This window comes from Triticum dicoccoides, unplaced genomic scaffold (genome assembly GCF_002162155.2).
Source record: "Triticum dicoccoides isolate Atlit2015 ecotype Zavitan unplaced genomic scaffold, WEW_v2.0 scaffold38103, whole genome shotgun sequence".
Taxonomy (NCBI): Eukaryota; Viridiplantae; Streptophyta; class Magnoliopsida; order Poales; family Poaceae; genus Triticum; species Triticum dicoccoides.
Genome location: NW_021267883.1, coordinates 16048 through 33156, shown reverse-complemented (window position 1 = coordinate 33156; position 17109 = coordinate 16048). Strand labels below are relative to the sequence as shown.

General features: G+C 42.5%; 3 pseudogenes; all 3 read right to left on the bottom strand.

The window, feature by feature from the left end:
* Positions 1-2652: 2652 nt before the first annotated feature.
* LOC119346063 lies at positions 2653-3866 on the bottom strand (annotated as a pseudogene).
* Positions 3867-8262: 4396 nt separating this feature from the next.
* LOC119346064 lies at positions 8263-8401 on the bottom strand (annotated as a pseudogene).
* Positions 8402-15895: 7494 nt separating this feature from the next.
* LOC119346062 lies at positions 15896-17068 on the bottom strand (annotated as a pseudogene).
* Positions 17069-17109: the final 41 nt, after the last annotated feature.

The following is a 17109-nucleotide window of genomic DNA, read 5'->3' as shown; positions in this document are numbered from 1 at the left end:
CGGGGTCTGCCTTTGCGGCCGTCCTCCACCCAGCCCGCAAAATATAAATTTGCACCTCAATTTGCATTTCTTTGCATTTTCAACCACATTGGATACATAGAACATCACCAAATCTTTGCTAGAAAAGCAAGACCAAAAAAATAAGAACCACAAGTATAAGTATGCATTTTAGAAGATTTCCAACTTCCATAACTGCTCCTACTAGTTGCAGCAATATCTTCTCCATGATCTGCGGATCCTTGATCTTGCATTCTTCGTTATTCTTCTTTGGTTCTAAAGAAGTAGATGTTGCGTCCCCTCTAGTTGCACATGCATGCGCTTCATTACCATCGATTGTACTAAGGAGTGCACGAACGTCTATCAGTTTTCTTTAATGTATTCGCCTTCCCAAAACCAAAATGAGCATCCATCTTCCTACACGCATGATGATGTTCGAAATGAGCAAACATAATTAGCTATCAAAATGAGCCGAATGTAAAACAACACGTACCCGTCGTTTTCGCATTTGAAGAACACGTATCCGGGGTGCTTCGGCGTGCCCGAAGTCAGCCTCGGCACTGTCCGGTGGCAGTTGTCGCACTGTATGAGCGGCATCAGCGAGTCACAGGTCCTCTGCGCGAGGGCCGGCCGAATCCATGCGGGCAAACTGTCGGCGGCGGCGAGCGGACGAACCCGCACCTGCATGCGGCGATGAGCCTTTGCCGGGGCTGCGCGAGCTGCTCCCCCACCATTCCATAGCTTGGTGCAGCCGCCAGCGGCCGGGAAAGCCAAACCCAGCCGCCCGCGATGAAGCGCCGCAGATCCGCAAGGTCCCGGCCCGCCGACGCAGGATGAGAGGGAGGGGCGGCGGAGGGCAACCTCGTTCGTGTGGAGGCCTTTCGGCGTGCTCCGGCCGGCCACTTTCGCCGGAATCTTGGGCGGCAGCGGGGCAAGGAGGAGAGGGGAGGTGGTTTGGTGGGGAAAAGCGCGGGCTGAAATGTCATACCGTTTTCTCTGATTGCTAGCGCTGATTTTAAGCACTTCATTCTGCCTTTTCCAAGCTAGCTTCAGTGTTCAGAGTACCTTGTCGAACTGCCTGACAAATTACAGACAGTTTGCTTACGTTTCTTTTTTGTCCTAGTGCTCATTGGTATTGTAGCGTCAACTAAATATTATTGCAAAATTTGTTTATTATGCAAGGATTTCTTGAGGTTTTTTCATGCTATTTCGTTTTTCCAGTTATCTTTGGTCAATTTTATTTATTTATGGTAGTAACTTTTAGCGAGAAGTGATTCCTGCACACAGAAAAAGAGAAGGAGATTGTCGATTCTACAGAAGAAAACAAAGAAGAAAATATCATACCGTTTTCTCTGATTGCTAGCGCTGATGTGTGTTCGTCTGGTTGTTTCCTAAGATATTCATTTTTGCTGTTCTCTCTTTTTGGATAGTATAAAGTTTGCTGAAACTCCCTGTTGTGCTTTTTAAATTAAGCGAGTAGACGCAGGACATGTGTACTGCATGCTAGATTGTCTATTTTTCTCTGAGTCAGCATTGCGCGATCCATCTTTAGCATGTCGTTGCGAGAGGTTTTGTTTCTGTCATTGTCGAACTGACTAGTAACTACTAGTGCTACTTATTTCTACATCACTAGTTAAAATTTAGTAATAAAAATTATTGTGCGATTGAGGTTTATGGTCATAACAATGAGTACTCTGACTTTGTTTCCTAACTAATTTTCCAGAGGAAGGGATGGACACCAGTGAGTTCCCTCGAGTCTGCCAAGATCAAGATGGGGAGAAGACGGCGTTTCGGCATCCAAAGCTCACTTTGGTCAACAACGGCGGTTTGGAGAATGAGCAGGTAAAGCCTCCAGGCTCTCGGTATGAAGTGGTAGTCCAAAGGACTATATATTACTATTACCTATAAAGTAAGGAAATTTTTGGTCATTCTCATAAAAGGACGTTCCATACCTCAGATTATCTGTAATCTCATGTAGCATATGCAAACAGATATTGAATTTGTTGCTTTGTTTTGGTTGATTACAATATTTTCGGAGGAAGAGACGGGGTCCAGCCAAGAGTAAGATTGCACATGACCCAATGTTGATTGACAATAGAAGTAGCAGCAGTAGTAGCAATGGCAAGAGTGACTATGAGCCGCCATCTCTTCACGTGTCTACCGTGGTTCTAATTTCTTGATAAGGCGTATTCATGTCTATTAAGAAAACCTTGATTTGTCATATTCATTAATTCATATATGAGATGTAGTTGTTGTTCTTGGTAGTGTTATGCAACCAGAAAAAGTAATGGATTCTAGTCTCTTGAGTTGAAGTTTGGACTGATGCTATCTTTTAATTTAATTATTTAATGAGCATGGCTTCTATGTTTAGTTGACACGCTAATGTTTGCCTCACAATATTCTAAGAGGTGCATTGTTGTAAATACATGTTCCACTTCCTTCATTCTTAAGATGACAATGATCTAAACAACAACAACAACAAAATTGTAGGTACTAATGAAAAAACATCATGGAGACATGGACCAAGACTTGGAACACTGAGCATACATATTTTTCCCAAACATCCTAATTAAGATAGTAGTCCAAAGGATAATGAATTTGGAAATAAATATATTTTATTCAATATAGCTCTTACATGGAAGCGCTAACTAGCATCTACAACAGGTCTCCATAGTCTGTAAGAATATCAATATCTTGTCCAGTGGAAGAGGGCGGCACATCAACCCATCCACCATTTACCATGGAATACTGCCCTAGATCCATACCGCTAGAGCCTAAGGAAGCATCCATCCATAGGAAACTATTGTAGCATGACTGATCTGATAGAGCATAATCCCATTGTTCGGTGTTAAATGGAACATCAATAGAAAAAGCATTGCCAGTCGAGTACACCAATAGTGGAGAGTCCTCCAAATTCTGCCCAAATGTTGAGTCGTGATTTGCATCATTTTGTTGTGGTTGCACTATGTTGCAAGGGCTTTCATAGTTCTGAACATGCAACTCCTCTGGTGGAGTTTGCTCATGTATCTGATTTGGTATGGGTTGGACATGGGAAGCCAAGTGTGGAGCTAAAGATGGTGGTGCAGAATGGAACATTTGTGGTACCTGCATAGGAAAAAGTGGTCCCGAAGTTTGTTCTGGTTGTGATGGTAGTGGATCTGAAGGTAGCTGGAGTTGTGAGAGATTGTGAGCCTACGATGACTGCATAAGTAAATGAGTAGTACCCAAATGATCTGTCGGCAGAACACTTGGTAGTTGCAGATCTTGTGCAACACATGTGCCACCGGTCTTGTGTTCATGACCATGTAGTGGAGGTAGTCGGAATCTAATGTCTTTTTGGACCCGAGAGAGCTCACTGAAGAGCAGATCTTCAAGACTAAGATCTTGTTCCTTCGTGAAGATGAGATTTGCCACCATACCTCGATTCTCTTCTTGGATATTTTTCATACGAAGGATGGAAAGTTGGTTTTTGTCTTCTTCGGTCATGTTCTCCATGTTCAACTGAGCCACCTCATTTTGTAGGCTTCCAATCCTAGCAGTGGTTGCCTCATCGGCGGAGGGAACTGCTGGTGGAGTTCCAAATAGGAAAGCATCAACAATGGGATCGGCCAATGGCGTCCCAAATGAGTGCATCTTTCCATTGTTTGTTTCTAGGACGACCGCAACCCTAGCCCTAGTGAGGGCAGAGATGTCAGTCGCCCTCTTGAACAAACCGGAACGTCGCTTGTAGAAGGTGAGATCACGGTCTTTGTCATTGTGGATGTATGCCACACCTGACCGCCGCTCTTTCCTCGGCATACTAATGTGGACAAAGAGGAAGAAACTAACTACTACAAATAGGAAGCACAAGGATCTACAGAAAACTAGAGATTTAGGGGTATTGTTTGCTAACCACATATTGGTGTAGGATATGAGAAGATGTACTCCCTTATATAGAATTAAAAGGGTTGTATGGTAGTGCTATTTGACAATACAAAGACCATGTAAATCTTTAGTCAAAATTAACATACATAACTCACAAAAAGTGCTATTTTATGGATACTATTAACTATCGTCCAAATATACATATGTGAGTGCATCCACTGTAAGATAATGTGGCAAGCGTTAAACCCTTTTCTCGGGCCGCACTTGTATTTATATGGATGTTGCCGTGGCTTACAAGATGATCGATCAAGAGTTTGATCGAGAGATACATAGAGAAGGTCGGTAGAGGAGGAGTTAGGCAGAAGAAAGGATAGGAGAGGTTTACAATTCAAACACTAGTCATATCCCTATACAACTCTATTTCAACACTCCCCCTCAATCTGTACCTAAGGAACTCCAAGGTTGAGATTGTACTTGAACTCATCGAGCCTTCTCATAGTAAGAGGTTTTGTAAAGCCATCAGCAAGTTGATCACCAGTAGGAATGAGTCTTATATCAAGCAACTTTTGAGCTACTCTTTCTCTGACAAAGTGAAAGTCAACCTCAATGTGTTTTGTACGTGCATGAAAAACAGGATTAGCTGAAAGATAGGTAGCACCAATGTTATCACACCATAACCTTGCAGCTCGTGGAGTGTCAACTCTAAGCTCATAAAGTAGAGTCTGAATCCACATGACTTCAGCCGTAGCATTTGCCAAAGCTTTGTACTCAGCCTCAGTACTTGACCTTGAGACTGTAGCCTGTTTTCTTGCACTCCATGATATAAGATTTGTACCCAAGAACACAGAGAATCCACCTGTGGACCTTCTGTCATGAGCACACCCTGCCCAATCTGCATCAGAGTAGGCAGACACAAGCATGGAAGGAGACTTGACAATTTTTAGTCCAAGCTCTCCTGAAAATTTGAGATACCTCACAATTCTTTTAACTGCAGTCCAGTGAACAGTAGTTGGTGCATGTAAGTACTGCAATACTTTGTTCATAGAATAAGAGATATCAGGACGTGTAAGAGTTAAATACTGTAATGCACCTACAACACTCCTGTAGTTTGTTGCATCCTTAGGTCCGAGAGCCTCTCCAATGTCGATTGTGAGTTTTTCTGAAGTTGAGATTGGTGTACTTACAGGCTTGTAGTTTTCCAATCCTACTCTCCTGATGTCATTTGCATATTTTTCTTGTGACAAAAGTATACCATCTTTCAACTGCTTAACCTCTATGCCAAGGAAGTAATGAAGATCCCCCAAGTCCTTAAGAGCAAACTCCATCTTTAAATCCTTAAGCAGGAAGGTAGTAGCATCTGTACTTGAACTAGCAACAATTATATCATCAACATATACCAGAACAAATATAGTAACATTGCCTTTATTGTAAAAGAATAGTGAGGTATCAGGTTTAGACGGTGTAAACCCGAGTTGCTGTAACTTTGTGCTCAACCTTGAGTACCAGGCTCTTGGGGCCTGTTTCAAACCATACAAAGCTTTATCTAACTTGCAAACATTATAAGGTGTGCTCTTATTTTCATAACCTGGTGGTTGTCGCATGAAAACCTCTTCTTCTAGAACATCATGAAGAAACGCGTTCTGAACATCTAGCTGCCTTAAGCTCCAACCTCTGGAAACAGCAATAGACAATACAAGGCGAATAGTAGCTGCTTTAACAACAGGACTGAAGGTATCTTCATAATCAATACCAAACCTTTGTTTGAAACCCTTTGCAACCAATCTAGCTTTATATCTGTCTATGCTCCCATCAGACTTCCTTTTAATTTTATACACCCATTTACAATCTATGACATTTTTGCCCTTTTCTGATGGTACCAAGTGCCAAGTTTTATTTTTCATGAGTGCCTCATATTCCTTATCCATGGCTTCTTTCCAATCTTTATTAGCAAGTGCATCATGCAAATGAGTTGGTTCACCCATACTAGTAAGGAAAGCACGTTTCATTTTATCATACCTTATGGTACCATCCTTGTACTCCTTTTCCTTGACAATACTTGACTGGGATCTAGTATGACGATGTGGAAGTTCATGTGCATGCGCTGGTTCAGCAGTAGAATTGTTAGCCACAGAAGATCCCGCCGGATCCCCTGCATCGCCCAGCTCCCGATCCGAGAGAACCAGGGAGCCAGAAATCCCTCTCGTGATTACCGCGCCAGCAGGCGCGCACCGCGTGGCGCCTTCGTTATCCAGCCGGACGGTCGAGTGAGGCGCGCCGTCTATGCTGGGCCCAAGGTGGGTCGTTCGGCCGGCCGCTGGCCCGTCCTGCGCGTGTGCGACGATTGGCGAGGCGCGCTGGCCCACGCTGGCTGGAGTAGAGGGGCCCGCACTGTTGGGGCGGTCGGCCACCACGTCCGCTGCTGCATGCCGCGCGCTCGGATCCATCTGGGATCGCGCACCTGTCGCACTGTCGGCTGGATCCTCCTCGAATCGCGCACCTTCGCTGCCACCTAAATCAGCCTGGGATCTGCTGCCCTTGTTTGTATTCTCTTGCATAAAATGACAGTCTGAATCTGCACACTTAACACCAAAATTAAAATTTCCTTTTTCATTGGAACTAGTCATATGATCAGCACTATTTAACTCGCCCCCATGATCAAGACTAGGAATATAGTCAGAAAGAAGTGCAATTTCTGCACGAAGTAGGGCTCCGGCATTTGGATGAAGCTTTGCAAAAGGAAATATTGTTTCGTCAAATACAACATCACGAGAAATATATATGCGTCCAGTGGAAACTTCAAGGCACTTGTACCCTTTGTGAAGATTACTATAGCCAAGGAAAACACATTGAGTGGAACGGAATTCAAGTTTGTGTCGGTTGTATGGACGAAGATTGGGGTAGCATGCACACCCAAAGATTTTGAGATAGTTATAGTCAGGTTTTTGATGAAACAATTTTTCCAAGGGAATAATATTACCAATTACTTTACTAGGAAGACGATTGATAAGATAAGTGACGGCAATAAAGGCTTCATCCCAATATTTGAGTGGCATTGATAGATGAGCCAGAAGAGATAGACCGACCTCAACAATATGACGATGCTTACGCTCAGCAGAGCCGTTTTGTTGATGAGCATGAGGGCAAGAGACATGATGAGCAATACCAATATTGCGAAAGAAAGAGTTGAGTTTTTCATACTCTCCTCCCCAGTCACTTTGGACTGTAATGATCGATTTTCCTGTCAAATTGACGTTCAACAAGTTTTTGAAATTCTTGAAAAACAGAGAGAACTTCAGACTTAAACTTAAGCAAGTATATCCAAGTGAACTTGCTAAAATCATCGATGAAACTAACATAATATTTTCTTCTTCCAAAAGAATCTCTTGCATGACCCCATACATCACTAAAAATAAGTTCCAACGGAGCATTAGACACACTATTTGACCTAGGATAGGGGAGTTGGTGACTCTTTGCACATTGACAAGCATCACAAACTGACTCAATATTTTGACTAGATGACAATGGAATATTGCCTTTATTCACTACTTGCTTGACTATGATCGACGAAGGATGTCCTAATCTTTGATGCCATCTTGCCAAGGAGGGCTTGACGGCGGAGTAAACTTGATGACGACGATGCTTTCGGTTAAGTGCTCCAGATGTAATGGGATACAAGCCTCCAATGCATCTACCGCGATGGATGAGTTCCCTCGTTGCCCGATCCTTTATAAAGAAATACGTAGGATGAGTTTCAAAGAAGACATTATTATCATGAGTCAAATGAGACATAGATGCAAGGTTTTTGTCGGCTTGTGGAACATGAAGGACATCTTTAAGAATTAAATCACGTTTAAGATTAGGGGAGTTAATAGATGCCTGACCAATATGACATATATCCATACCTCCACCGCTGGCTGTGTGAATTTGATCATTGCCGAAGTACTTCTCCCTCATGGACAGCTTCTCAAGTTCATTGGTGACTTGGTCGGTAGCTCCTGAATCCGCATACCATATGGTGTCATCTCCACCTCCTTGTTCCCTGATTGCAGCAGCTACATGGCGAGCATCAAGAACATAATCCTCATCATAGCGGTGCCAACAATCCATGACTTCATGCCCTGGTTTCTTGCATAGTTGACACCGACGCGATTGGAAGAAGATGATCCAGAGGAGGCGTTGGTGTTGGAGTAGCCTCCCCCTCCAGATCGCGCGGACATGTTGTTGTTGGTGTAGCCGCCCCCGCCAGGGCGCGTGCTTTGGCTGTTGCCGCGTCCACGCCCGCTGTTGCCGCTGCTACGACCGCGCCCCTGGTGATCGCGCCCGCGACTAGTTCCTCGGCCCCGTGAGGCAGCGTTGGCGGAGGATTGACGAATGTTCATCCGTGGAGCAGATTGAGACGTGCATCGAAGCTGAGCAGTTGGGTGAATAGTTCCTGGACAGTCACGGGCTCAACCCATGCTGCAAGAGCCGACACGACCGGGTTGTAGTCGAGGTCGAGGCCGGCGAGGACATGGGAGACAATCTCGGCATTGCCTAACGTCGCTCCTGTGCAGGCGATCTCGTCTGAGAGCATCTTAATTTTGGCAAGATACTCTGTCATGCTTAGGTTTCCTTTTTTCAGATTCGTCAATTCAATGCGGGTATTAATGGCCTGGGCTTGAGTTTGGGCAGCAAAAGTGGCATGAATCGCGGCCCATACCTCCGCTGGAGTCTGCAACGTGACCACCTGTGCAAGGATCGCGCGAGACAAAGAGCCCATCAGAAAACCTTGAACTTGCTTTTGTTGAGTGTACCAGAGGTGGCGTGCAAAGTTGACGATCTGTTCCTCCTTCCCGTCCTTGGTGACGGTGAGGGTCTCCGGCGGCTCCTGGCTAGTCGGATCAAGGTGGTGAGCCATCTGTGCGCCCTTGATTTGCGGCAGCATGATGGCTTTCCACATGAGGAAATTGTTCCTCGTGAGCTTCTCCTGTGGTGGTGCCCCAAGGGACATGGCTTGGGCGCTGCTGGATGAAGGGGCAAAGGTGGATGAGGAGGCGAGGGAGGCGGTGAGTGCACTCTTGGTGCTTGATTGGGTGGAGGCGGTCGTCATGGCGAGGTTTGGATAGGCTAGATGCGATCTCTTCTCGTTCTAGGAAGAAGATGCTCTGATACCATGTAAGATAATGTGGGAAGCGTTAAACCCTTTTCTCGGGCCACACTTGTATTTATATGGATGTTGTCGTGGCTTACAAGATGATTGATCAAGAGTTTGATCGAGAGATACATAGAGAAGGTCGGTAGAGGAGGAGTTAGACAGAAGAAAGGATAGGAGAGGTTTACAATTCAAACACTAGTCCTATCCCTATACAACTCTATTTCAACATCCACATCCTTCTTTGCAAACACTGATATGTATTTCTTCTGATGTTAGTATTCACATCCATATATAGAACTATTAACAACTTCTAAAAATAGAAATATTAAATGATTGCCATTTGACCACATCCATATCCTTATCTAGAAGTGTTAACGGGAGTTAAACCCAACTAAGTTTTACTCTAATATACAAAATAATTGTGGTGAAATTTATTTGGTTGTTAATAGCGTCCAAATCCTTTGTTCATCACATTGATTACATCCTAATGTATCAGTGATCATATTGATTACATCCATATCTTGTACTAGCAACTACCTAATCTAGAAGTGGTCGTCCGTTAATCCATAATATCCAAGTATAACATGGACCTTGCTTTGGGGCTTAACTTAGAAATTGAGATACCAACTAGGAAAGATATACTAAGAGCAACCAGAAAATACTAGGACATTTGGTAAGTCATGGTATAACACATATGTTACTCGGAGCATCGACCTGCCTCCTTGGTAAGCCCAGTTCCCGCTCAAGATGTGTTTTTATTGGTTACACATGTATATCTTGGGCCCTAGTTTTTTGTGGCCCATAAAATAATATGTGTAAGGCTTTTTCTGGAAGGATCCAACACAACCTAATCTATTATGTATTAAAAGTAATTGACGGGCTCACCAGAAAAAGATAAAAATGCTAGAAAATAACTCAAAAATAAAAAACAACTAACTATCTATCTATTATATATTAAAAGTAATTGACGGGCTCACCAGAAAAAAGATAAAAATGCTAGAAGATCTCTGAAAAATCAAAAACATCCGATCGTCTATTTAATAGTAGGCTAATGTTTTATAACCATTATATTATTTTGAAGTGAAATAATTACCCACCATTGCCATTATAAGAAAAAAGTGTTTCATCTAACTTATTAGGACGTGGGCTGATGCCATCTTATTAGGACGTGGGCTGATGCCATATTATAATGGAAAAAAATGTTATGTTCCCATAGTACCCAAAGGACTGCTCACACATGAACACAGTGGCAGCAATGTTCATGTAAATGATCTTTGTGATTAATTCCCCCTTGGTAGAGTACCTAAAAAAGCCTCCAGATTGGATCTTCCCAGAGCAGAGAGGTGGGCGGAGCAAAAATCATTTGTTAATATTTCTGAGGTTTTGGGGAGTATATAAAGGCAGCTGAAGAAAGATGCGATGGAGGCAACCTCTATGGCGGCCATGCTCCCCCTTGGATGCTCGTGCCGACCTGTGGCATGTGGCCTAGGGGGGGAATGGGTCTAGGTCCCTTCGGCTTCCTTTCTTCATGAAACTTAGTATTTTTTTCCCTAATTTTTTGGTCCCTAAAAAGTTGATTTTTTCTGAAAATTCAAAAAAACAACAACTGGCACTTTGCACTGAATTAATTGGTTAATCAAGAAAAACTATAAAAGTTGATGCTAATACTATGCCATTATGATATAAGTATAGCATGAAACAATAAAAATTTCTTGATACGTATAGTACATATCAACTGGCATGAATAAATTGATGTTTTTCTAGGGCTTGTTAATACTCACAATATTGTTCTCCTAGATAACCATACACAAGGTACTCCTTGGTCCCTACTGGTTCGATGTCCAGGCTAAAATTGTGACTAGCATGAATAAATTGATGGCTTTCTCTATCGTTTACTATTACTTGATAAAACTTTTCAGCTGGACAACAGTGAGGTTCTTCCTACCAATTAGAAATGGGTGACTCCCATTTTGTAGCCATCTGCACGTTACTACAAGCTAATTTAGGCCAATCTGTCTTCTTAATGTTAGCTTTAAAATTTTCACCAAAGTTGGGACTAATAGGCTTACGCAGATTGCGCATTCTGTGGTGCAGCCGTGTCAAACTGCTTTCATGCCGGACAGAAACATCCTAGAAGGGGTTGTGGTTCTGCATTAAATGTTCCATGAAATCCACACGAAAAAACTAGATGGGGTGGTTTTCAAAGTGGATTTTGAGAAAGCGTATGACAAGGTAAGATGGCCATTTTTTCAGCAGGCTTTGCGTATGAAAGGATTCGATCAGGCCTGGAGAGACCAGGTAGATTCTTTCACGCAAAAAGGGAGTGTTGGAATGGTAAATGATGACATAGGTCATTATTTTCAGACACACAAGGGTCTGAGACAAGGAGATCCGATGTCTCTGATTTTGTTCAACAAAGTCGTTGACATGTTGACAGTCCTAATAGGAAGGGCTCAGGATGATGGCCAGGTAGGTGGCCTAGTTCCGCATTTAGTTGACGTAGGAGTGTCTATCCTACAGTACGCGGATGATACTATCATCTTTATGGAGCATGATTTGGCAAAAGCTAGAAACATGAAGCTGGTATTGTGCTTGTTCGAACAATTATCGGGGTTAAAGATTAACTTCCACAAAAGTGAATTGTTCTGCTTTCGAAGAGCTAAAGAAGAACAACAAGATTACAAGGAATTGTTCAGGTGCGAATTGGGGTCTTTACCCTTCAGTATTTGGGTATACCAATCCACCATCGCAAGCTTTCAAACAAGGAGTGGAAGAGCATTGAAGATCGATTTGAAAGAAAACTGAGTTGCTGGAAGGGCAAGCTTATGTCATACGGAGGACGATTGATTCTAATTAATTCGGTTCACACAAGTATGCCGATGTTTCTCTTATCCTTTTTCGAAGTACCAGTTGGTGTACGAAAAAGGCTAGATTTCTATCGATCGCGCTTCTTCTGGCAGAGCGATGAATTAATAAGAAAATACAAACTCGCTAAGTGGGATATCATTTGTAGGCCGAAAGATCAAGGGGGTCTAGGCATTGAAAATTTAGAGGTGAAGAACATATGTCTTCTCAGCAAGTGGTTGTATAAGTTATCTGTAGAGACGGATGCAACATGGGCCCAGATTCTTCGTAATAAGTACCTTCAGTCCAAAACCTTGTCCCAGGTAACGGTAAGGCCGACTGATTCGCCTTTTTGGAAGGGACTGGCAAGAGTGAAATCAGTCTTCTTTAATAGGACAAAATTTATAGTTGGAAATGGTACTTTCACAAGATTCTGGGAGGATACCTGGCTAGGGGAGACACCCCTTGCAATCCAATATCCTTCTCTCTATAATATTGTTCAGCGGAGAGATGCTTACGTTGCAACAGTACTATAGTCCAATCCTCTTAATATTCAATTCAGGAGGACGCTAGTGGGAAACCGTTGGGAAGCTTGGCTCCATCTTGTGAGAAGATTGATGGATGTCCAACTTTCTCAACAGCCAGATCAGTTGCGCTGGAAACTAGCTAAGAATGGTGAGTTTTCGGTTAAATTCATGTATTTGGATATTATCAACACTAGCGTTATTCCTAGTTTGAAACATGTTTGGAAAGTCAAAGTGCCTTTAAAAATCAAAGTGTTTATGTGGTTTGTCCACAAACAAGTCATCCTAACTAAGGACAATTTGGCGAAGCACAACTAGACTGGATCTAAAAGATGTAGTTTTTGTGATAGTGATGAATCAATCAAACACCTCTTTCTTGACTGCCCTTTGGCAACAATTTTGTGGAGGTCGGTCCACATAGCTTTTAATATTACTCCTCCCAATTCCATCAACACGTTATTTGGGACATGGCTAGATAGGATTGATGCAGCAACAGCGAGGCACATCCCTGTAGGAGTATCCGCTTTATTATCGGCAGTTTGGAACTGCAGAAACGACTTGGTTTTTAACAAAACAACAAATATTCATTTCTTGCATGTTGTTTTCAGGGCCACTACACTCATCCGTATGTGGTCGCTATTCACTTCGACGGAGGCCAGGGAGCATTTGGTTACTGGATCTATCCGATGGGAGACGGTAGCTCGGGCTATCTTCAACCGGTTTGGATGGCGGTCATGTAATAGGATAGGTATTTAGTTTCCTATCTTTTGTTTTGCCTGCCGGTTGTGGCTGCCCTGTTTTTGCTTTAGTGCTCTTTATGAGCATTTTTTTCATTTTGTTTGAGACCTCGAGACTTATGTTGGACCTTTTGTTTATCAATAATATGGTCGTATGCATCATTCTGATGCAGAGGCCGGGGCAAACCTCCTTTTCAGAAAAAGAAAAAAAATACAGAAAATCACCCTGCTGGAAACATAATATGTGTAAGGAGGAGCGGAACATACTTCTCTTGCCGTCCCAAAGTCTGACAATTTATACAATACCATTCCTCAGTCGACACCAACAGATTTTCTGAAAGAAAATAACTCTATGTAAATTTTGTCATATTATAGGCATTAATTGGGGCATGAGATAATCCACCAAATTACCAGGTTTCATGTCGCGACGAAAATATCCATAATTATGTGCGTACATATAGAACCCCATCTGGTACTGATGACTATATAAACTACAGTCGGAGCATCTTACCTACAACTTTTTACTTCTGTTAATTCAGATCAAAGCTTCAATATGGGCAATGACAATGGTTAATCTACAACAATAACAAAACTGATTCATAATTGTATGCTTAAACAAATTGATACTGCATATGTGAATTTGGGATAGCAATATATAAGCTGAGATGGCGTATGTGAAGTACAGAATGTCTATACCCGAACACACTGGAGCATCAAAGGGGTTTGATCGTCCTAGAACTGCACGACTTTAGCCGCGAACAGTCAGATTCATTTGATCTTGTGGGTCCTGTCCACGGCCGTGGAATCGACATGAACAAAAGCACGTAGCCTTACGGGAGGATAGGTAAGGGAGATGGGACGGCTTTGGCGGAATCGACATGAACCAAAACAGCTGGCCATACTGTGGTTGCGATCCGGATCTTGGTGGTGTGGTGACCTGACGTCTTTCATTGGAGGTCACGGGCAGCAGCGAGACGGAGGGAGGGAGAGCAAGACTGCAGCAGGCGTCACCACTGTGGACACAGGTTGACCTAGTCGGGGCAACCAGAGGCAGCCGGACCGGCGATCATGCCGGAGGAGCTCCTTGATGCAGAGATCAGTTCCCCGTCGCTGCACCCTGTTATAGACAGGGGAAACGACAAGTAGTCTCAACAACCATATCTATATAGATGCCTCTAGGACTTCAAATCAGAGATCTAGCTTGTGCTCCATAGAGCTCAACATAAGAGTTATCTACATTTTGAGGCTTAAGTGGAAAGATTTGTATAATTACACTAGCTAGCTAGTGTTTCCTTTTTTTCTATTCCCTCCTTGTACATATGTATCACAAAGAAAATAAAAATAAATAAAATATGTAGTACAAGACTATTGTCGCTCGTAGAAAACTTCCCTTTGTAATTCAACCACGCTAAGTACCACTAAGATTTCCCCTCTCTTTATATAATTATGATTTCCCCTCTCTTTTTGTAATAATGAAAATCTAGTTCTGGTGGATTCTTTGTATTTTGAAAGTGGCAACCGAAAAACAATTAGTGATTTCTACCAGTCATTGAGCGCCGCAAAATCACCCATTAGTGATAGCAAACCTGCATTTGATGAGTATTAAGACGGGTTGACGATGTGTTACCTACCAGTTCGTCATGGATGGAGTGTCGGTTACACAGGCCACTCTCTAGTAGTGCATGATATTATGCCATCCAGTCTAAGCCAGGTTTATAATAAGTGTGATGTGAGTTTAATATTTGAAGTGCTTTTATACGTTGGCACCATGGGTGTATGTCTTCTTAAGTACGATGTGCATCTAGTCTAAACATTATCTCTCCAAGCTTGGTGTTATGTTGAATATGAAGGTCATGTTGCATCATAAAAATTAATACTTGATCATTAAAATTATGACATGTGAAAGTCCGAGATTAGGTGTTTCTTTTTTATGTTCTTAGCCATATACATGTTGTTTTAACTAATGACAATATATCTTGTCAACATTACTATTCTTAGATTAGTTATTTACCAAAGCTCATGCATGCCATCCACCAAAAAGAATTGTGTTTATGGTAAGTTATATGTGAGTTCTAGATTTAGGTTGTTCTTCTACAAAAGTGGCTACTTGTGTTGATTAACTGATGTCTTCTATGAGATGGTCGTTATGTCCTTGTAAGTTTGTTGTATTGCGATGATTAATAGCATACTTTAAAATTAAGCCAATTTACAATATCTTCATGGAGAGCTCTAGATCCACGGTACTTTTCAATGTTGTTAATGGGCATATGTGGTATCAATGGATCACATGTGGCCACCATCTCTTCACATGTCTAATATGGCTCTAATTTCTTGATAAGGCATATTCACGTCTATTAAGAAAACCTTGATTTCTCATATTCATTAATTCATATATGAGACACAGTTGTTGTTCTTGGTAGTGTTATGCAACCAGAAAAAGTAATGGATTCTAGTCTCTTCAGTTGAAGTTTGAACTTGTGCTATCTTTTAATTTAATTGTTTAATGAGCATGGCTTCTATTTTTAGTTGACAAGCTAATGTTTGCCTCACAATATTCTAAGAGGTGCATTGTGGTAAATACATGTTCCACTTCCATCATTCCTCAGATGACAATGATCTACAACAACAAAATTGTAGGTACTGATGAAAAACCATCATGGACCAAGACCTGGAACACTGAGCATGCATATTTTTCCCAAACATCCTAATTAAGATAGTAGTCCAAAGGATAATGAATTTGGAAATAAATATATTTTATTTCAATATAGCTCTTACGTGGAAGCGCTAACTAGCAACTACAAAAGCTCTCCATAGTTTGTAAGAATATCAATATCTTGTCCAGTGGAAGAGGGTGGCACATCAACCCATCCACCATTTACCATGGAAGACTGTCCTAGATCCGTACCGCTAGAGCCTAAGTAAGCATCCATCCCTAGGAAACTATTGTAGTACGACTGATCCGATAGAGGAAAACCCCATTGTTCAGTGTTAAATGGGTCATCAATAGAAAAGGCATTGCCACTCGAGTACCCCAATAGTGGAGAGGCCTCCAAATTCTGCCCGGATGTTGAGTCATGGTTTGCGTCATTTTGTTGTGGTTGAACTACGTTGCAAGTACTTTCATAGTTCTGAACATGCAACTCCTCTGGTGGAGTTTGCTCATGTACCTGATTTGGTATGGGTTGGACATGGGAAGCCAAGGGTGGAGCTAAAGATGGTGGTGCAGAATGGAACATTGGTACCTGCATAGGAAAAAGTGGTCCCGAAGTTTGTTCTGGTTGTGATGGTGGTGGATCTAAAGGTAGCTGGTGTTGTGAGAGATTGTGAGGCCATGGTGACTGCATAAGTGAATGAGTAGTACTCAAATGATCCGCCGACAGAACACTTGGTAGTTGCAGATCTTGTGCCACACATGTGTCACCGGTCTTGTCTTCACGACCATGCAATGGAGGTAGCCGGAATCTAATATCTTTTTGGACCCGAGAGAGCTCACTGAAGAGCTTGTTCAGATCTTCAAGACTGAGATCTTTTTCCTTCGTGAAGATAAGATTTGCCACCATACCTGGATTCTCTTCTTATATATTTTTCATACGAAGGATGGAAAGTTGGTTTTTGTCTTCCTCGGTCATGTTCTCCATGTCCAACCGAGCCACCTCGTTCTGTAGGCTTCCAATCCTAGCAGTGGTTGCCTCCTCGGCGGAGGGAACTACTGGTGGAGCTCCAAATAGGAAAGCATCAACAATGGGATCGGCCAATGGCGTCCCAAATGAGTGCATCTTTCCATTGTTTGTTTCTAGGACGACCGCAACCCTAGCCCTAGTGAGGGCAGAGATGTCAGTCGCCCTCTTGAACAAACCGGAACGTCGCTTGTAGAAGGTGAGATCACGGTCTTTGTCATTGTGGATGTATGCCACACCTGACCGCCGCTCTTTCCTCGGCATACTAATGTGGACAAAGAGGAAGAAACTAACTACTACAAATAGGAAGCACAAGGATCTACAGAAAACTA